General features: G+C 42.0%; 2 protein-coding genes across 4 annotated transcripts in view; one reads left to right on the forward strand and one right to left on the reverse strand.

The window, feature by feature from the left end:
• FLRT1 (fibronectin leucine rich transmembrane protein 1) overlaps positions 1 to 17,036 on the forward strand; it is a 276,061-nt gene extending 259,025 nt beyond the window's left edge. The window contains exon 3 of the transcript XR_012222147.1: positions 17,015 to 17,036. The gene's annotated coding sequence lies outside the window, so the exon portion shown is untranslated. The remainder of the gene's footprint in view (positions 1 to 17,014) is intronic.
• MACROD1 (mono-ADP ribosylhydrolase 1) overlaps positions 1 to 24,735 on the reverse strand; it is a 963,591-nt gene that overhangs the window by 511,800 nt on the left and 427,056 nt on the right. The window lies entirely within an intron of this gene.

A 24,735-nucleotide genomic window follows, 5' to 3' on the forward strand; every position in this document is an offset into this window, starting at 1 on the left:
TTTGCAACGTTGTTACTTTTTTTTAGAATCGTTATCCTATATCTACCCTAGATATTTTAAAGGAGGATTTCCAAAATCTGCCACCATGGCACATCAGCCAGACATACTATGTAATAGGAATCTTGTCCGTCGGAGGCAATCGGCTCATATAAAGAACAAGGGAGACCCAGCTTTCATTACCTTTCTTTTTTCTAACAGAGAGGTGACCCTACTGAAATTAATTCAAGATATGGAAACCTACGAGTGTTCTGCCATCAATCAATGACTGACATGCCTTCAAAGTCAGCCCTACAGAGTTCCACGTGTCTGGCAGAAGACAGGGAGATCATTCATTATACGCAGCATTGTCCTTATCTGTTGTCTGCGCCACAATGATAGAATATGAAATCCTTACTTATGAGTTCACAGGGGCTGTGTAACGTGCACTACTACATGGGGGGCTGTATTCAAGGGCTTCATGACGGGAATTATGATCATTTCTGGAGACCTTTCTGCAGAATGTGCCGCATTTCAGATGAACAGTAAAATCCAACATAAAGAAACTGCAAGATTGTAACCAAACGGAGCATGCATATCGAGGGATGTACGATCTTAGCTACTTTGCCCATATGTCCAAGTTATACCTATGTGGCAAGTCTGTACGTCCTCACTTTTTAGGAAATAAGTTGTGGCATGCAGTACCAGCAAAATTAATATCTTGGTGCCAAACTTGCCATTTAGTGACCAAACCTTCCAAATATATATAAAAAAAATAAGAGCACACCAAAAAGGTAACGTGCAAACATTAATTAACGTTTTATTAGTCCATGTGGCAACATTTCAGTTCATAATATGAACCTCTTTTTACTTTTTAGGAGTTGTGAGAAAAAAAACCCAACAACTTAAGTTTACTTTTATTGCATCAGTTGTAAGATCTGATGACAGCTTAGCAATAATAATCAAGGATGATGAATATAGAATTGTAAGGAATCAAAAGACAGAACCTTCTTCAAATTCAGTAACGTAGAACTTCCTATTGGTATCTTTCTTGTCGGCAGGTAGGGTAGCTACTTTTTGGTCCCTTGTTCAGCACCAGCCCAGCCTTGAGATAATGCAAACTACAAGCTTACACTGTGAGCACATTGGTTTAAAGGGAAACTGTCAGCAGGGTTTTTTTTCTATGTAATTGGGAGCAGCATGGTCTAGGGGCAGAGACCTTAATTCCAGTGGTGTCATTTACTGTGATATGTTTTGCGGTTTCAAATAATCAGTGTTTATCAGCAGATTACCACTACAGGACTAGGTGACCCCTGGTGCAGTCCCGCCCCATTGCTGATTAGGTGTCAATATGCATAGAAAGCAGTCAATCGGTGGTGTGGGCGGAGTTATACAGAGCTCAGTATTCAGAGCTCTGCTAATTCTGCAACAGAGAAAACTGTGATTCTATCACAACTGCTGCACCCAGTAAACTAAGTGATACATTGCCGGAATCAGGGTCTCTGTCGCTACATAACGCTGATGTCAGATTCTCTTTATGGAGAATTAATTTCCTGAAAATACGACAGACAGTATTATTACTAAATATTATGAGAAATTATACAACTTTCAAGGAGAGTTAATGATTGCTAGTGCAACTCTTTATTATATGTATCTATCGTATTTCTAATACATAATTGGTTTCTATGTATATAAATAGGAGGAAGAATTCTAGTTTTAGCATTACCTGTCCTGTTAAATTATTGGGTGTCTGAAAGGAAGGACCTCATCAGTGCCCAGAATAAAAAGGTCTGACAGATCTTAATGGAAAGGTGACTGAAGCTCTGACTGCATTCATAGAAATCAATGTGAGAACCTTTTCATTCTGGATATCAGTTGGGGTCCATGATCCCTGTCCCTCAATTGTGTGACTATTGTAAGATATTTGATGGTCATTGACCGCTATAATTTGAAAACCCTTGTAAAGGGGAGGAAATGGCACCATTGTGTAGTGTAATCTTCTATATAGAAGGACTATACCAATAAGAGATTGCAGGGTTGCACATTGTGAGTTTCACAGATGGTAATTTTCTGATAGTCCGAACACTTGAAAACATTTGTCTTAATATATACATACATATATATTTGTATGTGTGTGTATATATATATATATATATATACTGTATGTATGTGTATGTATATATATATATATATATATATATGTGTGTATGTATATATATATATACACACACACACACACACAATGTGAAACAAAGTAGTGCGCAAAATGATCTTTATTATAATTAAAAATGAAGGAATTGTTTTCAAAAAATTGTATGACATGAAGATGGAATTGATTTTGAATCACACATAAAAGGACGAAAATGAGGGGACATAAGGTGAGTACCAAAATTATATGCACACGGTATTTCACGAAAAATATATAAATATCTCTGAGAAAATATATCTAAATGGAAAACCCACACGTATATAAGTAAAAAGACAGTGCTAGTTGAATATGCAAAATACAAATGGGTCCAAAATGGAGAGAGAGCTATATATAATGAGCCTATACAATGTCTGACAAGTGTGACTCTGTATAATAGCAGCTACATGCACAGAATTTAGATGCAAAAACAGTCACTAAAAAAGTGATCTGATGAGTAGTGAAATAAAGTGCAATAGTGCAAGAGGTAAAATGAAGTGATAATGCATATAATGCAAGTGCAAAAAGCAAATGTACCAATCACTGCGCTGTGAAAAACTGCAGACATGAAAGTAAATGGCAGGCTCAATATGGAATAACTCAAATACCTGAAGTGCTGTGTAATGTGGGTCCCACAAATGGCGTCTTCACCCCGACAGCGCCGTTTCGTTATTGCTTCCTCTATGAGGGCGTAACTAATCATGATCTGACACGGTCCTTTATATATATGAGATCCTGAGTGTACACGCCAATTCATTGGTGGGCAGGAGTTGGCGCTTCTACGCTACTAACAGACCCGCCTAGCAGTGGAAAAGTGACTTCCGGTCACCGCGCTGGAACGCAAGCTGAGCCGCAAGAGAACCTACTGCAATCTAGCAAGGGCACTGGCGCAATTGGAGTGCAAATGGATATACAGATTAGGTACATTGTCACCTCAAGGGCTCAATGAAAATCTGGGTTTTGGTGCATTCCTCTAACCAATAATTTTTTTTTTTTTTTGTTACCAGTTATTTATTTATATATATGTTTTAAAATTTTCCTGTTTTTAATTGTCCTGTTTTCACATGGTTTTTAGCATATTTACTTTTTTTATATGTATATTTATATCATGCATTTTTGTAGTTTAGTTCCATTTCAGCCTTTGCAAGTCCTTCCTGTTTGGTTAGTGGCTGTGCTGTTTTCATCTTTGACATCCGGGCTTGAGGATTTTTGAGAAGATTCCTTGATTACCATTTTTTGGTATTACTCCATTGGCACTTTACGTCGTAAAAGGACTTTACATTATATTAGCCATTTTGGTATCACTTTACTGGCACTTTATGTTAAAAAAGGACTTTATATATACTTACTATTCTGGCACTTTACGTGTCCATTTTATTGACATATGGAATGTTATTTATACTTCATTATGTATATGTGCACTTTATTATCATTATTATCACTATTATTATGTCACTATATATACATATATATGTATTATTATTATATATTTTATCATTGATTTTTATATATTTTCATAATATTGCATTTTGTTTAGCACATATTTATAATAATATTTTAAACACGATTTTTTATCTTTTTGGCACTTTAGCATTTCACTATTTCTAGGGCGGAATATTAACATCACTACCTCCCTTTTTCAGTGCAGTATAATTTTCGCCACATTTAATACACCACTGTATTTTTCTTTTTCTTCTCTAAATCCGGCTTTGTTCATTTCACTGCCATTACCCCACTATATTACACTTCATTGTGGTGGTGTGCGCTTTTGCTCTCTCAGTCTGCCTCAACTTCCGGTCCTGTGCAGTAGGTTCTCTTGCGGCTCAGCTTGCGTTCCAGCGCGGTGACCGGAAGTCACTTTTCCACTGCTAGGCGGGTCTGTTAGTAGCGTAGAAGCGCCAACTCCTGCCTACCAATGAATTGGCGTGTACACTCAGGATCACATATATATAAAGGACCGTGTCAGATCAGGATTAATTACGCCCCCATAGAGGAAGCAATAGCGAAACGGCGCTGTCGGGGTTAGGACACCATTTGTGGGACCCACATTACACAGCACCTCAGGTATTTGAGTTCATCCATATTGAGCCTGCCATTTACTTTCATGTCTGCAGTTTTTCACAGCGCAGTGATTGGTACATTTGCTTTTTGCACTTGCATTATATGCATTATCACTTCATTTTACCTCTTGCACTATTGCACTTTATTTCACTACTCATCAGATCACTTTTTTATTGACTGTTTTTGCATCTAAATTCTGTGCATGTAGCTGCTATTATACAGAGTCACACTTGTCAGACATTGTATAGGCTCATTATATATATCTCCATTTTGGACCCCACATTTGTATTTTGCATATTCAACTAGCACTGTCTTTTTACTTATATATGTGTGGGTTTAGTTTAGATATATATGTGTGGGTTTTCCATTTAGATATATTTTCTCAGAGATATTTATATATTTTTCGTGAAATACCGTGTGCATATAATTTTGGTACTCACCTTATGTCCCCTCATTTATGTCCTTTTATGTGTGGTTCAAAATTAATTCCATTTTCATGTCATACAATTTTTTTTTGTTTTAAATTCCTTCATTATTAATTATAAAGATCATTTTGTGCACTACTTTGTTTCACATCATCCTTTCTCTCCATTCATGGTGTATGGAGTTTTGTACGTAATTTTCATATTTGGATGTTATTCATTATAATCAGACTGTGTTGATATGTGTTTGTGTGTATATATATATATATATATATATATATATATATATATATATATATACACACACACACACACACAGCTCTGGCAAAAATATTTTTGAGTATAATGTAAATCGCTCTTTTAGTCTATAAACTACTGACAACATGTCTCTGAATTTCCAAGCACTAAATATCGTATTTATTTTCAGAAAATGAGAAATGGTCAAAATAACAAAAAAATGCAGTGCTTGCAGACCTCAAATAATGCTAAGAAAACAAGTTCATAATCATTTAGAAACAACAATACTAAAGTTTTAACTCGGGAAGAGTTCAGAAATCAATATTTTGTGGAATAACCATGATTGTTAGTCACAGCTTTCCTGCGTCTTGGCTGCTTTCCACCAGCCTCTCACACTGCTTCTGGGTGACCTTATGCCACTCCTGGTACAGAAATTTAAGCAGTTCTTCTTTGTTTGATGGCTTGTGACTATCCATCTTCCTATTGATTACATTCCAGAGGTTTTCAATGAGGTTCAGGTCTAGAGATTGAGCTGGCCATGACAGGGACTTGATGTGGTTCTTCATCCACACATTGATTGACCTAGCTGTGTGGCATGGCGCATTGTCCGGCTGGAAAAACCAGTCCTCAGAGTTGGGGAACATTGCCTGAGCAGAAGGAATCAACTGTTTTTCCAGGATAACCTTGTATGCGGCTTGATTCATATGTCCTTCACAAAGATTAACCTGCCCAATTCCGGCCTTGCTGAAGCATCCCCAGATCATCTCCGATCTTTCACCAAATTTCACAGTGGGTGCAAGACATTGTGGCTTGTGTGCCTCTCCAGGTCTCTGTCTAATCATTAGACGACCAGGTGTTGGGCAAAGCTGAAAAATTAGACTCATCAGAGAAGATTACCTTACTCCAGTCCTATGTGGCCCAATCCTTATGGTCTTTGGCAAACTTCAGCCTGGCTTTCCTTTTGCTTCTCATTGATGAAAGGCTTTTTTCTACCTTTACATGACTTGAGCCCTGCCTCTCGGAGCTTGTTACGAACTGTTCTTGCCGTGCACTTCACCCCAGCTGCCATTTGCCATTCTTATTGTAGGTCACTTGATGTCATCCTGCGGTAGCTGAGTGATATTCTAAAAAGATGACAGTCATCCCGTTCAGTGGAGAGTCGTTTTCGCCCTCTGCCAGTCTGTAGCTTTGTTGTCCTCAATGTCTGCTGCTTGACCTTGTAATGGACTGCCATCTTACAAGTTTTAAGGATGGCGGTAACATGACGCTCACTATATCCCTCTGCTAGTAAAGCCAGAATTGAGCTCTTCTTTTCCTCACTCAAGACTTTTCAACTCCTTTGGCATGGTTAAAAGTTATTTTTTCATTCCTATTACTTTTGGGATATTACTAGCACTTATCTTACCATCCAGCTTGTCCTATTGCAAGAAGATTGTGAACACCACAGCAGGGTTTTTTTTATACTTTCCTACGTTAAATAAGATTTGGTTCAGGTGATCACCTAATCAGAAGCACATTAGGTAGAATGAGGTGTACTCTGGTTGGAATTTCAACTGACACGGGAATGGAATGGCTGTCAGACATGGAGAGAAGCTGATTTTTATGAACTGTGCAGTGGGCTCTTAATTTTTGCCTGAGCTGTGTGTATATATATATATATATATATATATATATATATACAAAAAAGAACACAGCAGCACATGTGCATGAATCTAGGCCATGTGAAAACACAGAAAAACATTCTATTTCCTTAAACTAATCAAAACTTTCCCAAACAATTTTTTTTCTACTATACAGTAATAGATGAAAAATGAAGGTTCTTAGCGCACAAATTGGCCAATTCATGTATGCCCACCAGCCATGGCAAGGCGATCTCCCTCTGATGGGTCCCTGCTCTACAATATAAGCCATTTCTGGGCCACCAGCCTACAATTTTGGACCAACATGTCACTACTGGGCTAAGCCTACTGATTGCGGCACCTGCAAGGCCAATGGGAGGGGTGCAAGATCAGGCTGGGAGCAGCCACCATCCAGTCTTACTTAACCCCTTCACCCCCAAGGGTGGTTTGCACGTTCATGACCGGGCCAATTTTTACAATTCTGACCACTGTACCTTTATGAGGTCATAACTCTGGAACGCTTCCATTGATCCCGGTGATTCTGACATTGTTTTCTCGTGACATATTGTACTTCATGTTAGTGGTAAAATTTCATTCAAATAACTTGCGTTTATTTGTGAAAAAAATGGAAATTTGGCAAAAATTTTGAAAATTTCGCAATTTTCCAACTTTGAATTTTTATGCCCTTAAATCACAGAGATACGGCACACAAAAAACTTGATAAGTAACATTTCCCACATGTTTACTTTACATCAGCACAATTTTGGAACCAAAATTTTTTTTTGTTAGGAAGTTATAAGGGTTAAAAGTTGACCAGCGATTTCTCATTTTTACAACACCATTTTATTTTTAGGACCACATCACATTTGAAGCCACTTTGAGGGGTCTATATGATAGAAAATACCCAAAAGTGACACCATTCTAAAAACTGAACCCCTTAAGGTGCTCAAAACCACATTCAAGAAGTTTATTAACCCATTAGGTGCGTCACAGGAATTTTTTTGAATATTTAAAAAGAAATGAACATCTAACTTTTTTTCACAAAAAAAATACTTCAGGTTCGATTTTTTTTATTTTACCAAGGGTAACAGGAGAAATTGGACTGCAAAAGTTATTGTGCAATTTGTCCTGAGTACGCTGATACCTGATTTGTGGGGGGGAACGACTGTTTCGGCGCATGGCAGAGCTCAGAATGGAAGGAGCGCCGTTTGACTTTTTCAATGCAAAATTGGCTGGAATTCAGATCGGACGCCATGTCACGTTTGGAGAGTCCCTGATGTACCTAAACAGTGGAAGCCCCCTACAAGTGACCCCATTTTGGAAACTAGACCCCCCAAGGAACTTATCTAGATATGTGGTGAGAACTTTGAACCCACAAGGGCTTTACAGAAGTTTATAACGTACAGCGGTACAATTAAAAAATCATATTTTTTCCACAAAAATGATCTTTTCACCCTCAATTCTTATTTTCTCAAGGGTAACAGGACCCTAAAAGTTATTGTGCAATTTGTCCTGAGTACGCTGATACCCCACATGTGGGGGTAAACCACTATTTGGGCGCATGGCAGAGCTCGGAAGGGAAGCAATGCCATTTGACGTTTTTGGCTGGAATTGAGATCGGACACCATGTCGCGTTTGGAAAACACCTGATGTACCAAAACAGTGGAAAACCCCCACAAATGACACCATTTTGGAAACTAGACCCCCTAAGGAACTTATCTAGATGTGTGGTGAGAACTTTGAACCCCTATGGGCTTCACAGAAGTTTATAACATACAGCCATACAATTAAAAAATCATATTTTTTCCACAAAAATGATCTTTTCACCCTCAATTCTTATTTTTCCAAGGGTAACAGGACCCTAAAAGTTATTGTGCAATTTGTCCTGAGTACACTGATACCCCACATGTGGGGGTAAACCACTATTTGGGCGCATGGCAGAGCTCGGAAGGGAAGCAGCGCCATTTGACGTTTTTGGCTGGAATTGAGATCGGACACCATGTCGCGTTTGGAAAACCCCTGATGTACCAAAACAGTGGAAATCCCCCACAAATGACACCATTTTGGAAACTAGACCCCCTAAGGAACTTATCTAGATGTGTGGTGAGAACTTTGAACCCCCATGGGCTTCACAGAAGTTTATAACATAAAGCCATACAATTAAAAAATCATATTTTTTCCACAAAAATGATCTTTTCACCCTCAATTCTTATTTTTCCAAGGGTAACAGGACCGTAAAAGTTATTGTGCAATTTGTTCTGAGTACGCTGATACCCCACATGTGGGGGTAAACCACTATTTGGGCGCATGGCAGAGCTCGGAAGGGAAGCAGCGCCATTTGACGTTTTTGGCTGGAATTGAGATCGGACACCATGTCGCGTTTGGAAAACTCCTGATGTACCAAAACAGTGGAAACCCCCCACAAATGACACCATTTTGGAAACTAGACCCCCCTAAGGAACTTATCTAGATGTGTGGTGAGCACTTTGACCCCCCCAGTGCTTCACAGAAGTTTATAATGCCCGGGCGTGAAAATAAATAATTCGTATTTTTTCCACAAACATGATCTTTTAGTCACCATTTTTTTATTTTCCCAAGGGTACCAGGAGAAATTGGACCCCAAAAGTTGTTGTCCAATTTGTCCTGAGTATGCTGATATCCCATATGTGGGAGAAAACTACTGTATGGGCACACGTCGGGGCTCGGAAGGGAAGTAGTGACGTTTTGGAATGCAGACTTTGATGGAATGGTCTGTGGGTGTCATGTTGCGTTTGGAGAGCCCCTAATGTACCGAAACAGTGGAAACCCCCCACAAATGACACCATTTTGTAAACTAGACCCCCCAAGGAACTTATCTAGATGTGTGGTGAGCACTTTGAACCCCCCAGTGCTTCACAGAAGTTTATAACGCCCGGGCGTGAAAATAAAAAATTTGTATTTTTTCCACAAACATGATCTTTTAGTCACCATTTTTTTATTTTCCCAAGGGTACCAGGAGAAATTGGACCCCAAAAGTTGTTGTCCAATTTGTCCTGAGTATGCTGATACCCCATATGTGGGTGAAAACTACTGTATGGGCACACGTCGGGGCTCGGAAGGGAAGTAGTGACGTTTTGGTATGCAGACTTTGATGGAATGGTCTGCGAGTGTCATGTTGCCTTTGGAGAGCCCCTAATGTACCTAAACAGTGGAAACCCCCCACAAATGACCCCATTTTGAAAACTAGACCCACTAAGGAACTTATCTAGATGTGAGGTGAGCACTTTGAACCCCCAAGGGCTTCACAGAAGTTTATAATGCCAGGGCATGAAAATAAAAAAATCGTATTTTTTCCAGAAACATGATCAATTAGTCCCCAATTTTTTTCATTTTCCCAAGGGTAACAGGAGAAATTGGACCCCAAAAGTTGTTGTCCAATTTGGCCTGAGTACGCTGACACCCCATATGTGGGAGAAAACTACTGTATGGACACACGTCGGGGCTCGGAAGGGAAGCAGTGACGTTTTGGAATGCAGACTTTGATGGAATGGTCTGCGGGTGTCATGTGCGTTTGAAAACTATTGAAACTCCCCACAAGTGACCCCATTTTGGACACTAGACCCCCCACGGAACTTATCTAGATGTGTGGTGAGCACTTTGAACCCCCAAGTGCTTCACAGAAGTTTATAACACTCGGACGTGAAAATAAAAAAAATCATTTTTTTCCACAAAAATGATATTTTTGCCCCCAATTTTTTATTTTCCTAAGGGTAACAGGAGAAATTGGACCCCAAAAATTGTTTTGCAATTTGTCCTGAGTAGGCGGATACCCTACATGTGGGGGTAAAACACTGTTTGGGCGCATGGCAGAGCTTGGAAGGGAAGGAGCACCATTTGACTTTTTCAACTCAAAATTGGCTGGAATTGAGATCAGATGCCATGTTGCATTTGGAGAGCCCCTGATGTGCCCAAACAGTGGAAACCCCCATTTATAACTCCAACCCTAACCCCAACACACCCCTAATCTGAGCCCTAACCCTAACCCTAAGGCGTGTGCACACGCTGCAGATTTTGCTGCGGTTCCGCAGCGGTTTTGGCTGCTGCGGACCCCAGTACCATGATTCCCTATGGGAATCAAAAACCGCAGTGCAGACGGTGCGGAATTTTCTGCGCGGATTATCTGCGGTTTTCAATCCGCAGAAAGAATTGACATGTCAATTCTTTCTGCGGATTCTCCTGCGGTTTGCCATCTCCTCTAATGAAGAGATGAAAAACCGCAGGTCAAAACCGCAGAGCAATCTGCAGGTAAAACCGCAGGTCTTTTGACCTGCGGTTTCACCTGCGGATTTTACAAAATCCGCGCGGATGAATCCGCACCTAATCCGCAGCGTGTGCACACAGCCTTACCCTAACGGGAAAAATGGAGATAAATACTTTTTTTTTAGTTTTATTATTTTTCCCTAACTAAGGGGGTGATAACGGGGGGTTTGACTTACTATTTATGGCGGTTTTTATGTTTGGCGGCTGTCACACGCTAAAAGACGCTTTTTATTGTAAAATAGTTTTTGCATCACCACATTTTGAGAGCTATAATTTTTCCGTATTTTGACCCACTGAGTCATGTGAGGTCTTATTTTTTGCGGGACGAGTTGACGTTTTTATTGGTACCATTTTCGGGCACGTGACATTTTTTGATCGCTTTTTATTCCTATTTTTGGGACGCAGAATGAACAAAAACCAGCGCTTCATGAATTTCTTTTGGGGGGGTGCGTTTACACCGTTCCGCGTGCGGTAAAATTGATAAAGCGGTTTTATTCTTCGGGTCAGTACGGTTACAGCGATACCTCATTTAGGTCTTTTTTTATGTTTTTGTCGGTTTTATGCAATGAAAACTATTTTATATAAAAAATAATTATTTTTGCATCGCTTTATTCTGTGAGCTATAACTTTTTTATTTTTTCGCTGATGATGCTGTGTGGCAGCTCGTTTTTTGCGGGACAAGATGACGTTTTCAGCGGTACTGTGGATATTTATATGCGTCTTTTTGATCGCGCGTTATTACACTTTTTGTTTGGCGGTATGATAATAAATCATTATTTTTTGCTTCGTTTTTTATTTTTATTTTTTAAGGGGTTCGCTAAAAGGGTTAACTAATGGGACAGTTTTATAGGGCGGGTCATTACGGACGCGGCGATATCTAATATGTGTACTTTTATTGTTTTTTTTTATTATTATTTTCAAAAAATGAATTTATTGGGGAATATTTTTTATTTTTTTTTTACTAATTTATTTGGCGATTTTTTTAAATTTATTTTTACATTTTTTTTAATTTTTTTTTACTTTATTACATAGTCCCAGGTGGGACATCACTGTCCTGTGACAGATCGCTGATCTGTCACATCACAGATCACTGTGACAGATCAGCAATCTGTCACAGGCATTGAAGCAGACTTCCTCTTGCCTGCGCTTTGCAGGCACTGAGGAAGCCAGCTTCCTCAGGTCCCCGAAGGCCCCCGTCGCCATCTTGGATTCGGGGGCCTGGAGGATAGGAGCCCCCCGCAGCAGCGCTGCACATTGCGCTGCCGTGGGGGGCTCAGGGAAGCACGGAGGGAGCCCCCTCCCTGCCGATGCTTCCCTTTAACTCCCAGTACACCGCGATCATGTTTGATCGCGGTGTGCAAGGGGTTAACGTGTCGGGGGCGGTCCGTGACCGCCCCTGACACATAGTGCCGGGTGTCAGCTGTGATAATCAGCTGACACCCGGCCGCGATCAGCGGCGCTCACCACGTGGGCGCCGCTGATCGCGGTAGACGTACTATCCCGTCCACGGTCATACGGGCCCGGGTACCGTGGACGGGATAGTACGTCGGATGTCAGGAAGGGGTTAAATAAGCAAAAAAAAGACCGATCAGCACCTTCCAGTGTGAACACTGACTACCTCCAGTCTGATCTTGCATTCCTCCCATTGGTCTTGCAGGTGCCTTTATCAGCTGTACCTGCCCATAAATTGTAGGCTTAGCCCAGTAGTGACATGTTTGTCCAAAATTGTAGGCTGGTGGCCCAGAAGTGGCTTATAGTGTAGAGCAAGGCTCAGTCTGTGCCGAAACCTCATCCAGACATGTGGGTCTGAATAAACCTTACCAAGCTTTCACTTGGAAAGTTATGAAGTGCTGCCTTAATTTTTGTTTTTTTGTCTAATTTTGGGCAAGTATTGGACTTTCTTGCCGGGGAGGCCTGGCACCCACTAGTAAATATTGTGCTGTTCCTATATATATATATATATATATATATATATATATATATATATATATATATATATGACACACTTCCACTTCTTCTGCTCCAGCTCCTATCGTTCACACTATCATAGTACAATAGAGTAGCCCTTAATATATGCTGACTGCGTGGTTGTCTGTGAACAGAGCATTAAACATCATTATTGTTCATTTGTATGTATTGAAAATTAATAAATTAAGCTCCATATAGCACTAAATGATATGCTCAAGGGCACATACAGAGGCACAGAAATGTACAGGGAAATTAACTGTCTTTTGTAAAACCAATTAAGTCTGAGGTAGCAATGCGATACTGAGCCGGGCAGAGATCCTGAAGGTCGCAGACCTGTGTGACAATCATATCCACCACAGTAGTGATATCACCACAATGGGATTTTATTTGCTAATCATTAATATAATATTTGTGTCATCTCATCTTCAGCTGTGTTTTTGATTTGAATGTTGACGCACTTCATTAGCATGCACATCCTGCAGTAACAGATACATATGTCCAATGCATTGTCTCCATGGTTGAATGCAGCCGTTGGTTCAATCTATGGGTTGGTATCTTTTCACTTTTATTGCATGGATCTCATCTGGGTTATTTTGGTTTCTTACTGCTCAGAAATCCCAGAATAATAGGGATCTCACCTTCCTCCCATGATATTCTTCTTATTATGTGATAATAGATTGTGAGCTCTTCTGGGGACAGCCAAGTGCGAGTGGTTACGATCTGTGTACAGAGCTATAAGGGTACATGCATCATGGTGGAAAACCACAAGGCTGAGATACCGCCAGTGTCTGCGATGCATGATTTTGCATGTAAAACTGCTGAGGACATGCAAAATCCTGCAACTATTAGGCTGAGTTCAGAGGAGTGTTTTTGGTCATGTGTGCAACGTATTGTCCACGGACTAGAGCAACGTACTGCTCACGGACCAGGGCAACGTACTGCCCACGGACTAGGGCAACGTACTGCTCACGGACCAGGGCAACGTACTGCCCACGGACTAGGGCAAAGCACTGCACACGGACCAGGGCAACGTACTGCCCACGGACTAGGGCAACGGACTGCTCACGGACCAGAGCAATGTACTGCTCACGGACTAGGGCAACGTACTGCCCACGAACTAGGGCAACGTACTGCCCACGGACTAGGGCAATGTACTGCCCACGGACTAGGGCAAAGCACTGCACACGGAATAGGGCAAAGCACTGCACACAGAATAGGGCAACGTACTGCCCACGGACTGGGGCAACGTACTGCACACGGAATAGGGCAACGTACTGCACACGGAATAGGGCAACGTACTGCACACGGAATAGGGCAACGTACTGCCCACGGACTAGGGCAAAGCACTGCCCACGGACTAGGGCAAAGCACTGCCCACGGACTAGGGCAACGTACTGCACACGGACTAGGGCAACGTACTGTCCACGGAATAGGGCAACGTACTGCACACGGACTAGGGCAACGTACTGGCCACGGACTGGGGCAACGTACTGCCCACGGACTGGGGCAACGTACTGCCCACGGACTAGGACATCCTATTGCACATGAACAAGCGACATACTGCACATAGACTAGTGTGAATTAATGATTTTCCACATGGAAAAAAATTGCCCCATTTATTCTTGTCCATTTTACGGACAGGACATGTAGTAGCCGGCAGCTCCTGCACCAGTCCGTGATGCAGACGAGCGCACGGAGATGCACTCAGAGCCAGTGACATCTGTGACTGGCCCAATAGTTTAAACAATCGTATGATCTGGGCCTAAAGGACTATTTGTTAATGGTAGCACAGTTTTCAGTTAAGCAGCCATCATCATTCAGATCTGCATGGCAGCAGAGTTTTTACGCATCCAACATCCGCTTTATGTGGCCGTACCCTAAAACTAGACATAAGTACCACTCCAGCCTCGAAAACATATTTTATAATGTATTCAATCATGTTGGACTTTTATAATGTGTCAATGCTACAAAAGTGTGAATATGCAAAATACTATGTAAATTCACTTATCTTCTCTGAAAAATGATGTGGCGGCTGGAATGATCCTGGAACTAGGGAATCCTTTCATAGTCTATGTACCTTGTCATCAGGAACTTTTCTGAATATATTATCATTTCTAAACAAAGACTAACGCCGAGGACTGCATTTATTGGGCCCTATCATTTCAACACAAGGAAGAAAAGTACCTTTTCTTTTTGTCCTTCTTCTCGGCATTGTCTTGCTTTTTGCCGGTATTGCTGAAACACAACGTAATGAAGGTGTCTGGAGAGTTCTCTATGTTGTACATACTAATATCTTCCGTAGCGGTCACATAGTAGAGGGTTGTAAGTGCAGGCAGATCTGCAATTCTGTATAAACTTCTGCCCAAGGGATGAACATGTTCATGGACTGTTTTATAACAGCAGCCTAAAAATCCTCCTGCCCCTCTAGAGTAACTTTCTAATTTTCTTTTTGTATATTCCGAGTGAGTTTTTTGTTAAAGAAAATCGAAATATATAAATATATATACATAAGGGTTTCCATACAATAATAATAAACAGAACCAAAGTGCACTGCTAAACAGCCCTTTGGACTCTAGAAGGTGCCTTGATCTTTTCACTGTTCTGATGAATGTGTCTCTTGTTCTTTATTTCCTTTCATATAAGTATAAAAACTGTAAGTGACAACTATCCATCTCTTTCTTGAAATAAATAGAATTTCACATGTCTTCTTGTACTTTGTGTTTTTGTCGCTTGTTTTTTTTTCAACATCTTGTCCTGGGGGAGCTACATTCTATTAATGTACTCTAGGCACCAGGACACAGGGACACTTTCACAATCTGCAGACCAAGAGCTGTGCTCTACTTCTGCCACCTTTGGCAGTGTTAAAGGGGTTATCCGGGAATATTATTTTTTTACAATGTGCCTAACAACTAACAGGCAGGTAGTTGCTAACAGACCGCTCCTGCCGGCAATTCAGCAACTTCTTCTCTGCTCTGATGATGATGTGGGTGACTGCCGACGTCATGCTGATTCACCGCTTGCTCCCCGCTGCATAACTGCAGAAAGATGGCTGTCAATCAGCATGATGTTGGCAGTCACGCCCCGTTGACAGAGCAGCCCTGAAAAAAAAAACTGGTTGGGGTAGAGCATCTGAATCGCCAGCAGGATCAGTTGGTGATCGCTTTGAGCCGGCGCCAGGTACAACAGTAGTTCCGACTACCTGCCTGTTAGTTTCTAGGCCCATAGTGAAAACAAAACATCATGGACAACCTCTTTAAGGAGTTCTTGGTTATAGAACATGCCTTCTCAAATCAGCCCAACAAGAGTCTAAAACCCATAATAAATGTGGTACAAGGCATGTACACCCAGTTTTTAGCATAAATTGAGCTATAACTCGCATTTAGTTTACTAATCTCTAACGTACTTTTGCTGTTTTTGAAGCCAGTGGTATTTTTTTTTACGTTCAGCATGCTCTGTATATGTTTTTTTTCTGTACTTTTGTAACAAAAATGTAACAAAATATAATAAAATGTCAACAAAATGATTAAGAAAAATGACAAAAGTTACTCAAAGAAGAGTGGATCACACTTGACGTGCAGGAAGGAATGGTGGATTGAGCAGCAGAAGATTCCAAAGTTCCTGGTCCCAAGAATAGTCGCTGATTGGCACTGGTGAACAGATGGGGATGTATTGAGAGTCAGATAAACAGGTGGAGAAGTACTGTAGTCAGGTAGAGGAAAGGTACAGTCACTAGGATTACGGGCAGTATGAGCCTGGTCAAGCAAAGTGATAACCCAGTATGGAGAGAGCTGGATTTAAGAACCAGGAGCGGCACCACAGGTACCAGATTTAGTACCTAGGAATTGTAAAGGAATGTAGCCAAAAGTCAATAACACCTAGAAAGGGGGACAGATCCCAGTGCACAGAAGATCCAAAAATTCTATCTAATACACTGGATTATCATATCCAGCACATTCATGTCAACTGTGCCCTGCACATGTGAGATCTGCCAGATCCTTACGAAAACTTAAAGAGCTGGACTATGTAAAAATGAGCATGTGATAGCTAATTATGTATAAACGTATTTCTTTTGATTTTCAGCATTCAGCTAAAGAACTTTTCTTTTTTACAGTCCTATTCCTGCTGGAAGCTGCAGCTTTTTTCCTTATCTGTGAGAGAGCCAGCTCGCTTCTTTTTCTGGTCTAACCCTAGATTAGCCTGTACATGTTGTATTGTATAATGAGTATTATATGATCTTTTCATTCCAGACTGTCACTGTACTTCTTTTATTGGACTTCAACGTATGAAAAGGAAGTAAAGAGTTATTAACTCTCTGGAGCATGAATGAAGCGCTGTTTGGGGGAAGCAGAATATAGAAACGGTAGGTCCCGTAATGGGGGTTTCGGCTGTGCGACATTCTGAAAGCCTTTCGAATGACAAGACAGCGAAGCATGTAGCTCTCCATATGTTGGGAATCCAATATTAACAGTTTTGTTCCTTTTCTAGATCTTTGTGTAGTAATACTACATAAACCAAATACAGAAAGGCTAAGTAATATGGAGAGTGATGGAGTATCCATGGAATATCAGTCATCAGTAATGATTATTGAGAAAAAGAGTGGCACAACTAAGGAATAAAATAACTGATTTTTCTTTATTACTTAACAAACCTTTGCAACGGAAAAGGTCCACATGGTAGACATGAAAGACTGACGCGTGTCAGGCGAAACAATACCGCCCCTAACTCATAATCTCATCACTGATTGCAGAATCTAGGGTGTCAAACATCTAGAGTCTCCAAAGCTGTTAGAAGAGGGGATAACCTGCTGATTGACAGCATCGGGACCCCCACCAATCCTGAGAATGGGCTTCTGAAATGCCCCTTACAATGGATCGGTGGCGGTGCACTCACCTGGTTATCTCCAGCAATCATATACACAGTGAATGGAGTAGTGGCTCTAGGGGGAGATAATATCTTTCTAAATATTTACTATAGAAGTATAGTAAATCTATATAATATATACTGGCAGCTACAGAACTAGGAGTATTTCTTATTGTTCATCTGCCCCAGAAAACCTGATTGACCATTAATAGAAGTATTATTCTTACTTCTATCTAAAGTGTATAAAAACACCACTGTATCCACCATGATTGTATTGCTTTGTGAATGTGACATGCTGGAAAAATGCAGAAGAGAATGGACTATAGCGTATTGTTTTGAAATAGGGTCTTGGGTCTGATTTGCTTACTGAATGCAATAAATTCTATCTGAAAGAAGCTTTTTATCTTTGCATCTGACAAAAGCAGAAATCGTAGATACGCCAAGCCCATTATGCTCACTGCACTCTCTCTGAATGAAGTCAAGTCTTTTATGGCTGCCTGAGATGACAATAAAATATGCTTTATTAAATGCTGCCTATTTGGCTTTGTCATAACGTGAGTTGTATATATATGGGCCAGTCCGGTGCCTGGTAAGTAACCCTGTGCACTCATAATGATCAGCTGGCATGGTTTTGTAGCGAATCACCCAGGCGGCATCTGCTTTTTATTATTTTGCCTTTTTTATTTCAAAGATAACTAAAGATTGTAAAGCTAGGTGTTCCAGGGGCGGACATATTATTGGTGCAACCTGTGCTGCCGCCCAGGGCCTCAAGAGGTAAGGGGCCACTACCACCTCCAAAGCAGGTGGAACTGTACATTATGATGAGTTATTGGACGGCAAAAGGCCCATATATTGTTTTTTTATGCATCCATCCATGTGAGGATTTCACTATAGAATAGGTCTGCAAATTAAATGCCTTATCCCAAAAACAAATATTAATTTGCTCCGTAAGATCGTGTGAAACAAATTTTCATCTGCAATCGTTTAATTAATAAGATGCTTTCCGTATGTAAATATTTTGGCTATGGACTTGTTATAGCGCCCCCTCGTGTTCTTGTGATGTCCTCTCCGATCGTCTACCTGCTGGTGATCTCGCGTTTAGTAGATCAGTCTTACCGGCTGGATCCTCCTATGTCTATGCATCGGCAGCAGTGATTCCCACTATTGCACGGGCCACCCAACAAGAATCGGAGCACTCCGAGCGGCTTTCTCTCACCAGCACTGGCCCCCGAATTATCAAAGCTTCTGCGCCAGATAACTTACGTAAAACATAGTATAAGTACAACAGCAGCGGTTTTAGGATTCGCAGCCACTGTGTGAACACAATCTGATAATCAGGTGAAGAAAAGCATCAGCGGCGAGCATACTCCGAAAAGCAAGCAAAAGTCATGCCTAATGCGTATATATTTGCACATACAGTATGTTTGGCACAAAGTAGCGGTACACTGTCATTTGTATCTTTGAGCCAGCGGAGAAAAACAGCTATGTGGATTATTAGGTGATTTATTAGCAGTGGTAGTAGGAAACAGAGGAAAATGACAAAATAGTCCATGCAAGACGCAGCCAAGTCATATCCCTGCCACGGTCGTATTTTGATGTCACTAGAATACAGGTCATTGTCTTCCCACACATCAGAGACAAGCTACAGATGTGCCTCCAATTTGGGATTACACTTGGCTCAGAAAAGCACTAAAGAAAAATAAGAAGCACTTCTCATCTCTTATTCCTTCTATTCTATGATATCGCTTTGATATAGGCTTTGATATTGAATAGCGGGAGAGCGTGATAAACGTTATCCTTCCCTCTGACATAAAAGACTTTGGTTGTGTACTGCATAATGGTGAGCACTTGTTATGTATGCATGCTATGTCCTTATGTATATGCACTGATCGTATCTATGTACTGTGCCGTTGTGTGCTCATGCACTGTCTTAGCACCTGGTGGACACAGTATGCATTTACACTGCCACACCTTAGCAGAACAGCTGGCCGGCAGTGGTGCAATTTTTCCCAGCTGCCAGATTGTACTAGTAGGTGCCAGCATCAGCAAATGCCTGGGAAGAGTCTAATATTGATATAAGGGTGATTGTCATTGTGCTAAAATGGTAATAGGAGGGGGGCAGAAGGAGGTTATTTGAGGGCAGTATTTGGTCGCAGTGGAGCAATAAAATGAGATGCCCAAGAGACCCGATGTGGCTTCCTAGAGCGAATAGACCTTAACTTTTCTGTGGCCTTGTACATTGTGAGAGATTGGTTGCCCTGTGGCCTGGCTGGGATCCTGCCCCGTAAGCTAGTGAGCTGGTTAAGAACAGTGGGGCAAGCTCAAGGGGTCCATATTAGTGGCTAGTGAAAGGCCTCCACCTGTGCACAGTGAGGGTATAACTGGTGCATTGCAAGTTACAAGGAAAAGCCAATCTGTGACACTGACCCAAGGGTTGTCTGACATCATGTGACTGCCATCATTGACCCAAAAGTGGTCTGACATCATGTGACTGCTATCATTGACTCAAGAGTGGTCTGTTATCATATGGCTGCCATCATTGACCAAAGAGTGGTCTGATATCATGTGCCTGTTATCATTGACCCAAGCATTGTCTAATATGATGTGACTGATATCCTTGACCCAAGAGTGGTGTGATCTCATGTGACTGCTGTTCTTGTTCCTAAAGTGGTCTGATCTCATGTGACTGCTGTCCTTGTCCTGAGAGTGGTCCGATATCATGTGACTGCTGTCCTTGACCTGAGAGTGGTCTGAGCTCATGTGACTGCTGTCCTTGACCTGAGAGTGGTCTGAGCTCATGTGACTGCTGTCCTTGACCTGAGAGTGGTCTGAGCTCATGTGACTGCTGTCCTTGACCTGAGAGTGGTCCGATAGCATGTGACTACTATCATTGACTCGAGTGGTCTGATATCATGTGACTGCTATCATTGACCCGAGAGTGGTCTGACCTCATGTGACTGCCATCATTGACCCAAGAGTGGTTTGATCTCATGTGACTGCCATAGTTGACCCGAGAGTGGTCTGCTATCATCTGACTACTATCATTGACCCGAGAGTGGTCTGATATCATGTGCCTGCTATCATTGACCTGAAAGCAGTCTGTAACCATTGACCTGAGAGAACACGAAACAGTTTACCTTTTTGTGAATTGATATATTACTGTGCTGCAAGTTAACGTGAGCAGTCCCTTGAGTAGTCGATTCCTTTACTAGAAAAAAACATGGACTATACCTACATGGCGGCCAGAGATTTTATTTTGTGCGTGTGCGTGTGGTTGACCAAGAACTCACAGAGGCACTAAAAGAGGGGTGAAAACTGACAGCCACTGTGGGTGCAACCCGACTCTTGGTGAACCTGTAGAGTACGCATAGCCCATGGCCTCTGAAAAATGTTCAAACCTTGCGAAACCTAAACTTGTGTTTCTCTTCTTAAGGACTGTGTCTTGAAGTTGTCCACAGAGTAATCAATAGTGTCTAAGGAGGGTGTCGTAGTTTAAACAAAGATTATGCCATATACAAGGTGCAACATTTAAACCTACTAAAGGTCTTTATCAAGCCTCGAAGTTGTTCTGCAACCATCAAGCTTACGTTGCCTCTCCATGTGCGTTTGTAACCATCAAGCAAAAATATCTCCATGCGTTAAAATAAAGAATACTGCGGTTTACTTAATTGTGGGGTAAGTACAGTCTATAAACCCTCCTTAAAAGATTACTTTACCCATCCATCCTGTTACCCCCTGCATAAGCTCCAGTAATAAAGATGGGTTTCTCAATAGTATACCATTCAATGGAAATTAAGTTCTGTGGCCCTTTAATTTAGCTTCTCTTTATCATGGTTTTTATACTCAGGAAACTGACACCCATATTCTATTTATTCATTTCACACATGAAGTAAGCATCACACAGCGTGCTCATTATCAATGTTTACCTAATCCGTATCGGCACTACCGTGAGCACCGCAACGAACAGCATCGCAGTAAATGCCGGCTGAACTTTGTAATTGAAAGAGCTGCAGCTAATTTTCGCATAATCTGTTATTAGAGATCAATAAAATAAATGAGCTGTCAGTACTGGGACAAAAAAAAAATCTAGAAACTCCCGTGTGCTGGATTGAAATGAGATCTACATTTAAAGGAACAGCTTATAAGAGTGATACTATACACTACAGTCTCTCCTTCACCCGAAATAACTGATAACAGGGAACAATACACTGCACGGCAGGAGGGAGTTAGGGATAGGAGTAGACTTTTAAGGTACTGTCACACTAAAGGTACTGTCACACTTAGCGATGCACCAGCGATCTCGACCAGCGATATGACGCGGTCAGGATCGCTGGTGCATCGCTAAGTGGTCGCTAGTGAGCTGCCACACAGGCAGATCTCACCAGCGACATAGCAGGGGTCGGGGGTCGCTACTTACCTGTCAGACGCGGCGATCCTGACGTCCTCCCGCCCGGCTCCACGCGTCGCTCGTCTCTCCACAGGAAGTGCAGCAGGAAGCTGACAACGAGAAACAGTCCAGCCTGTTCTCGCTCGATCAGCGATAAGCAGCGGGGGAGCGGGTCGTAGGTAAGTATCAGACACAGCGATGACGCTAGTAATATCGTTATAACGTCACAAGTTATAGCGATATTGCTAGAGATATCGCTTAGTGTGACATGCCCTTTAGCGATGCACCAGCGATCCCAACAACGATATGGATCGCTGGTGCATCGCTAAGTGGTCGCTAGTGAGCTGCCACACAGGCAGATCTCACCAGCGACATAGCATCGGTCGGGGGTCGCTACTTGCCTGTCAGACGCGGCGATCCTGATGTCCTCCCGCCCGCGCCCACGCGTCGCTCGTCGGCGCCACAGGAAGCCCAGCAAGAAGCATCCGACGAGAAACGGTCCAGGACTTTCTCGCGCGATCAGCGATAACCAGCGGGGGAGCGGTCGGAGGTAAGTATCACACATAGCGATATCACTAGCAATATCGCTGCTGCGTCACAAAACCAGTGACGTTACAGCAATATTGCTAGCGATATCGCTTAGTGTGACGGGGCCTTTAGGTTTAGTTTTCCTATAAACCAGTGGTCGGTCAGGACCATATCAAGGATATATTATGGAAAATGTTGCTGAATTGTACAGTGTTTGCTCCCCTCAGAAATAGTGTCACCAAGATTGCCCATGGGCATTGCTTAGTATTACAGAAATCTGTCACTAGGTTTTTGTCTAATCTGAAAGCAGCATAACCTAGGGGCAGAGATCCTGTTTCAAGTGATGTATCACTTATTGGGCTGCTTACTGTAGTTTTGATAAAATCACTGATTAGTCAGCAAGAATTCATCATTCAAAGACTAGTGAACCTGCTGCCAAGTAGTCCAACCCTGCCCCCACCACTGCTTGGGCAGCTTTCTGCCTAGGCACAGTGTACACAGACAGCAGCTAATCAGTGGTGGTGGTGGGATTACACATAGCTCAGCATTCAGAGCACTGGTAAATCTGCAAGAGATAAAAAGAAAGTGATTTTATAAAAATTGCCACAACCAGCAAAGTAAAGCCCCCGTTACACATAGCGATATCGCTAGCAATATCGCTGTAACGTCACCGATTTTGTGACGATGCAGCGATATTGCTAGTGATATCGCTATGTCTGATACTTACCTCCGACTGGCTCCCCTGCTGCTCATCGCTGGTCGCACGAGAACGTACTGGACCATTTCTCGTCGGGCGCTTCCTGCTGGGCTTCCTGTTGTGCCGACGAGCGACGCGTGGACGCGGGCGGGAGGACGTCAGGATCGCCGCGTCTGACAGGTAAGTAGCGACCCCCGACCCCTGCTGCATCGCTGGTGAGATCTGCCTGTGTGGCAGCTCACTAGCGACCACTTAACGATGCACCAGCGATCCATATCGTTGTCGGGATCGCTGGTGCATCGCTAAGTGTAACGGTACCCTAAGTGATACATTATTGGGGTCAGGGTCCCCTCTTATCATGCTGCTGTCAGAAGTGGTAGCAAAATACTGATAAGTTCATTTTAAGAATCATCCAATTCAATGCAAAAAAATAGTACTATCTCCAGAACCAGGGCAGCTTCAATTAGAATAGCCATGACTAAAGGCTCATTTTGATCAAATGATGGTGCTCAGAATCCAAAGTCCACATATAAGTGAAAATTCCAAAAAAGATAGATGAATAGGCACAACATTAGCCAACTGGCTCTTTAAAGAACCTTGATCACTTTATTTTGCAGTTTTGCGCACTCAGCACTTTCTCAGGGCATCATCACCAGGGTGCCGTGAAAAAGCACTGGGAGTGCGAAACGACAGTAAGCTGTCTGCTCTACATCTCCTCTCACCTTTTGGATATGTACCAAGCAAAGTGATCAAGATTATTTAAAAATACTGTTGGTGAGTGCTGGGTCAATTCCACTCTCTTTTTTTGAAACTTTATGTTTGGAAAACAAAAATATGCGTTTTTACACTACCATTTCCTAAAAAATTTACAACTCTAGCGCACTAGCCGTTACTGCTTATATACCATAGTGTCCTCCTTTATGTAGGGGGACGCAGCAACGTGTCACATGTGTCTAACACTTAAGCCTATGTAGACTTGTGACCATAAATGCAACAGGTTTTGGCTTTTAGTGTCCCAGTGCAACTCCATTGACAAATATTAGAAGCAACATTGCCATGACACTTTGTACACGAGTAGCTCTGACCTAATGAGGAACGTCGGCTGTTTTTTTTTTATCATTTATTATAGTCGTCTTCTCCCAAACCAGTACGTCTTTTTCCTTCCATCCTACCCTTTGGCCTTCTCACCTTGTGGTTACCTTATTAATGCAGTAAGCTGTAGTTGTGTCCTAGCTGGAAAACCATATTTTGCTTTATGCCTTTTGTCCCTTCCTATTCTCTGAGCGACATTTTGCACACAGCACGGTGACCTTTTCATTTCAGGAGGACTATGTGATGAGCTTATCACACAGAACTCCCTTTGTAATGAGGGAAGCCGGGGCCCGCACGCACAGTTTATAACACACAGAAGTTGCTACATCTAATAAGCAGGCTGTGCAGACAGCGGCCTTTCTATCTCCGAAAAAGAGCAGTATGGGAATCTAAAATCATAAATT

Source organism: Dendrobates tinctorius, unplaced genomic scaffold (genome assembly GCF_039654945.1).
Source record: "Dendrobates tinctorius isolate UK_male_01 unplaced genomic scaffold, ASM3965494v1 ptg000211l, whole genome shotgun sequence".
In the NCBI taxonomy this organism is placed as follows: domain Eukaryota; kingdom Metazoa; phylum Chordata; class Amphibia; order Anura; family Dendrobatidae; genus Dendrobates; species Dendrobates tinctorius.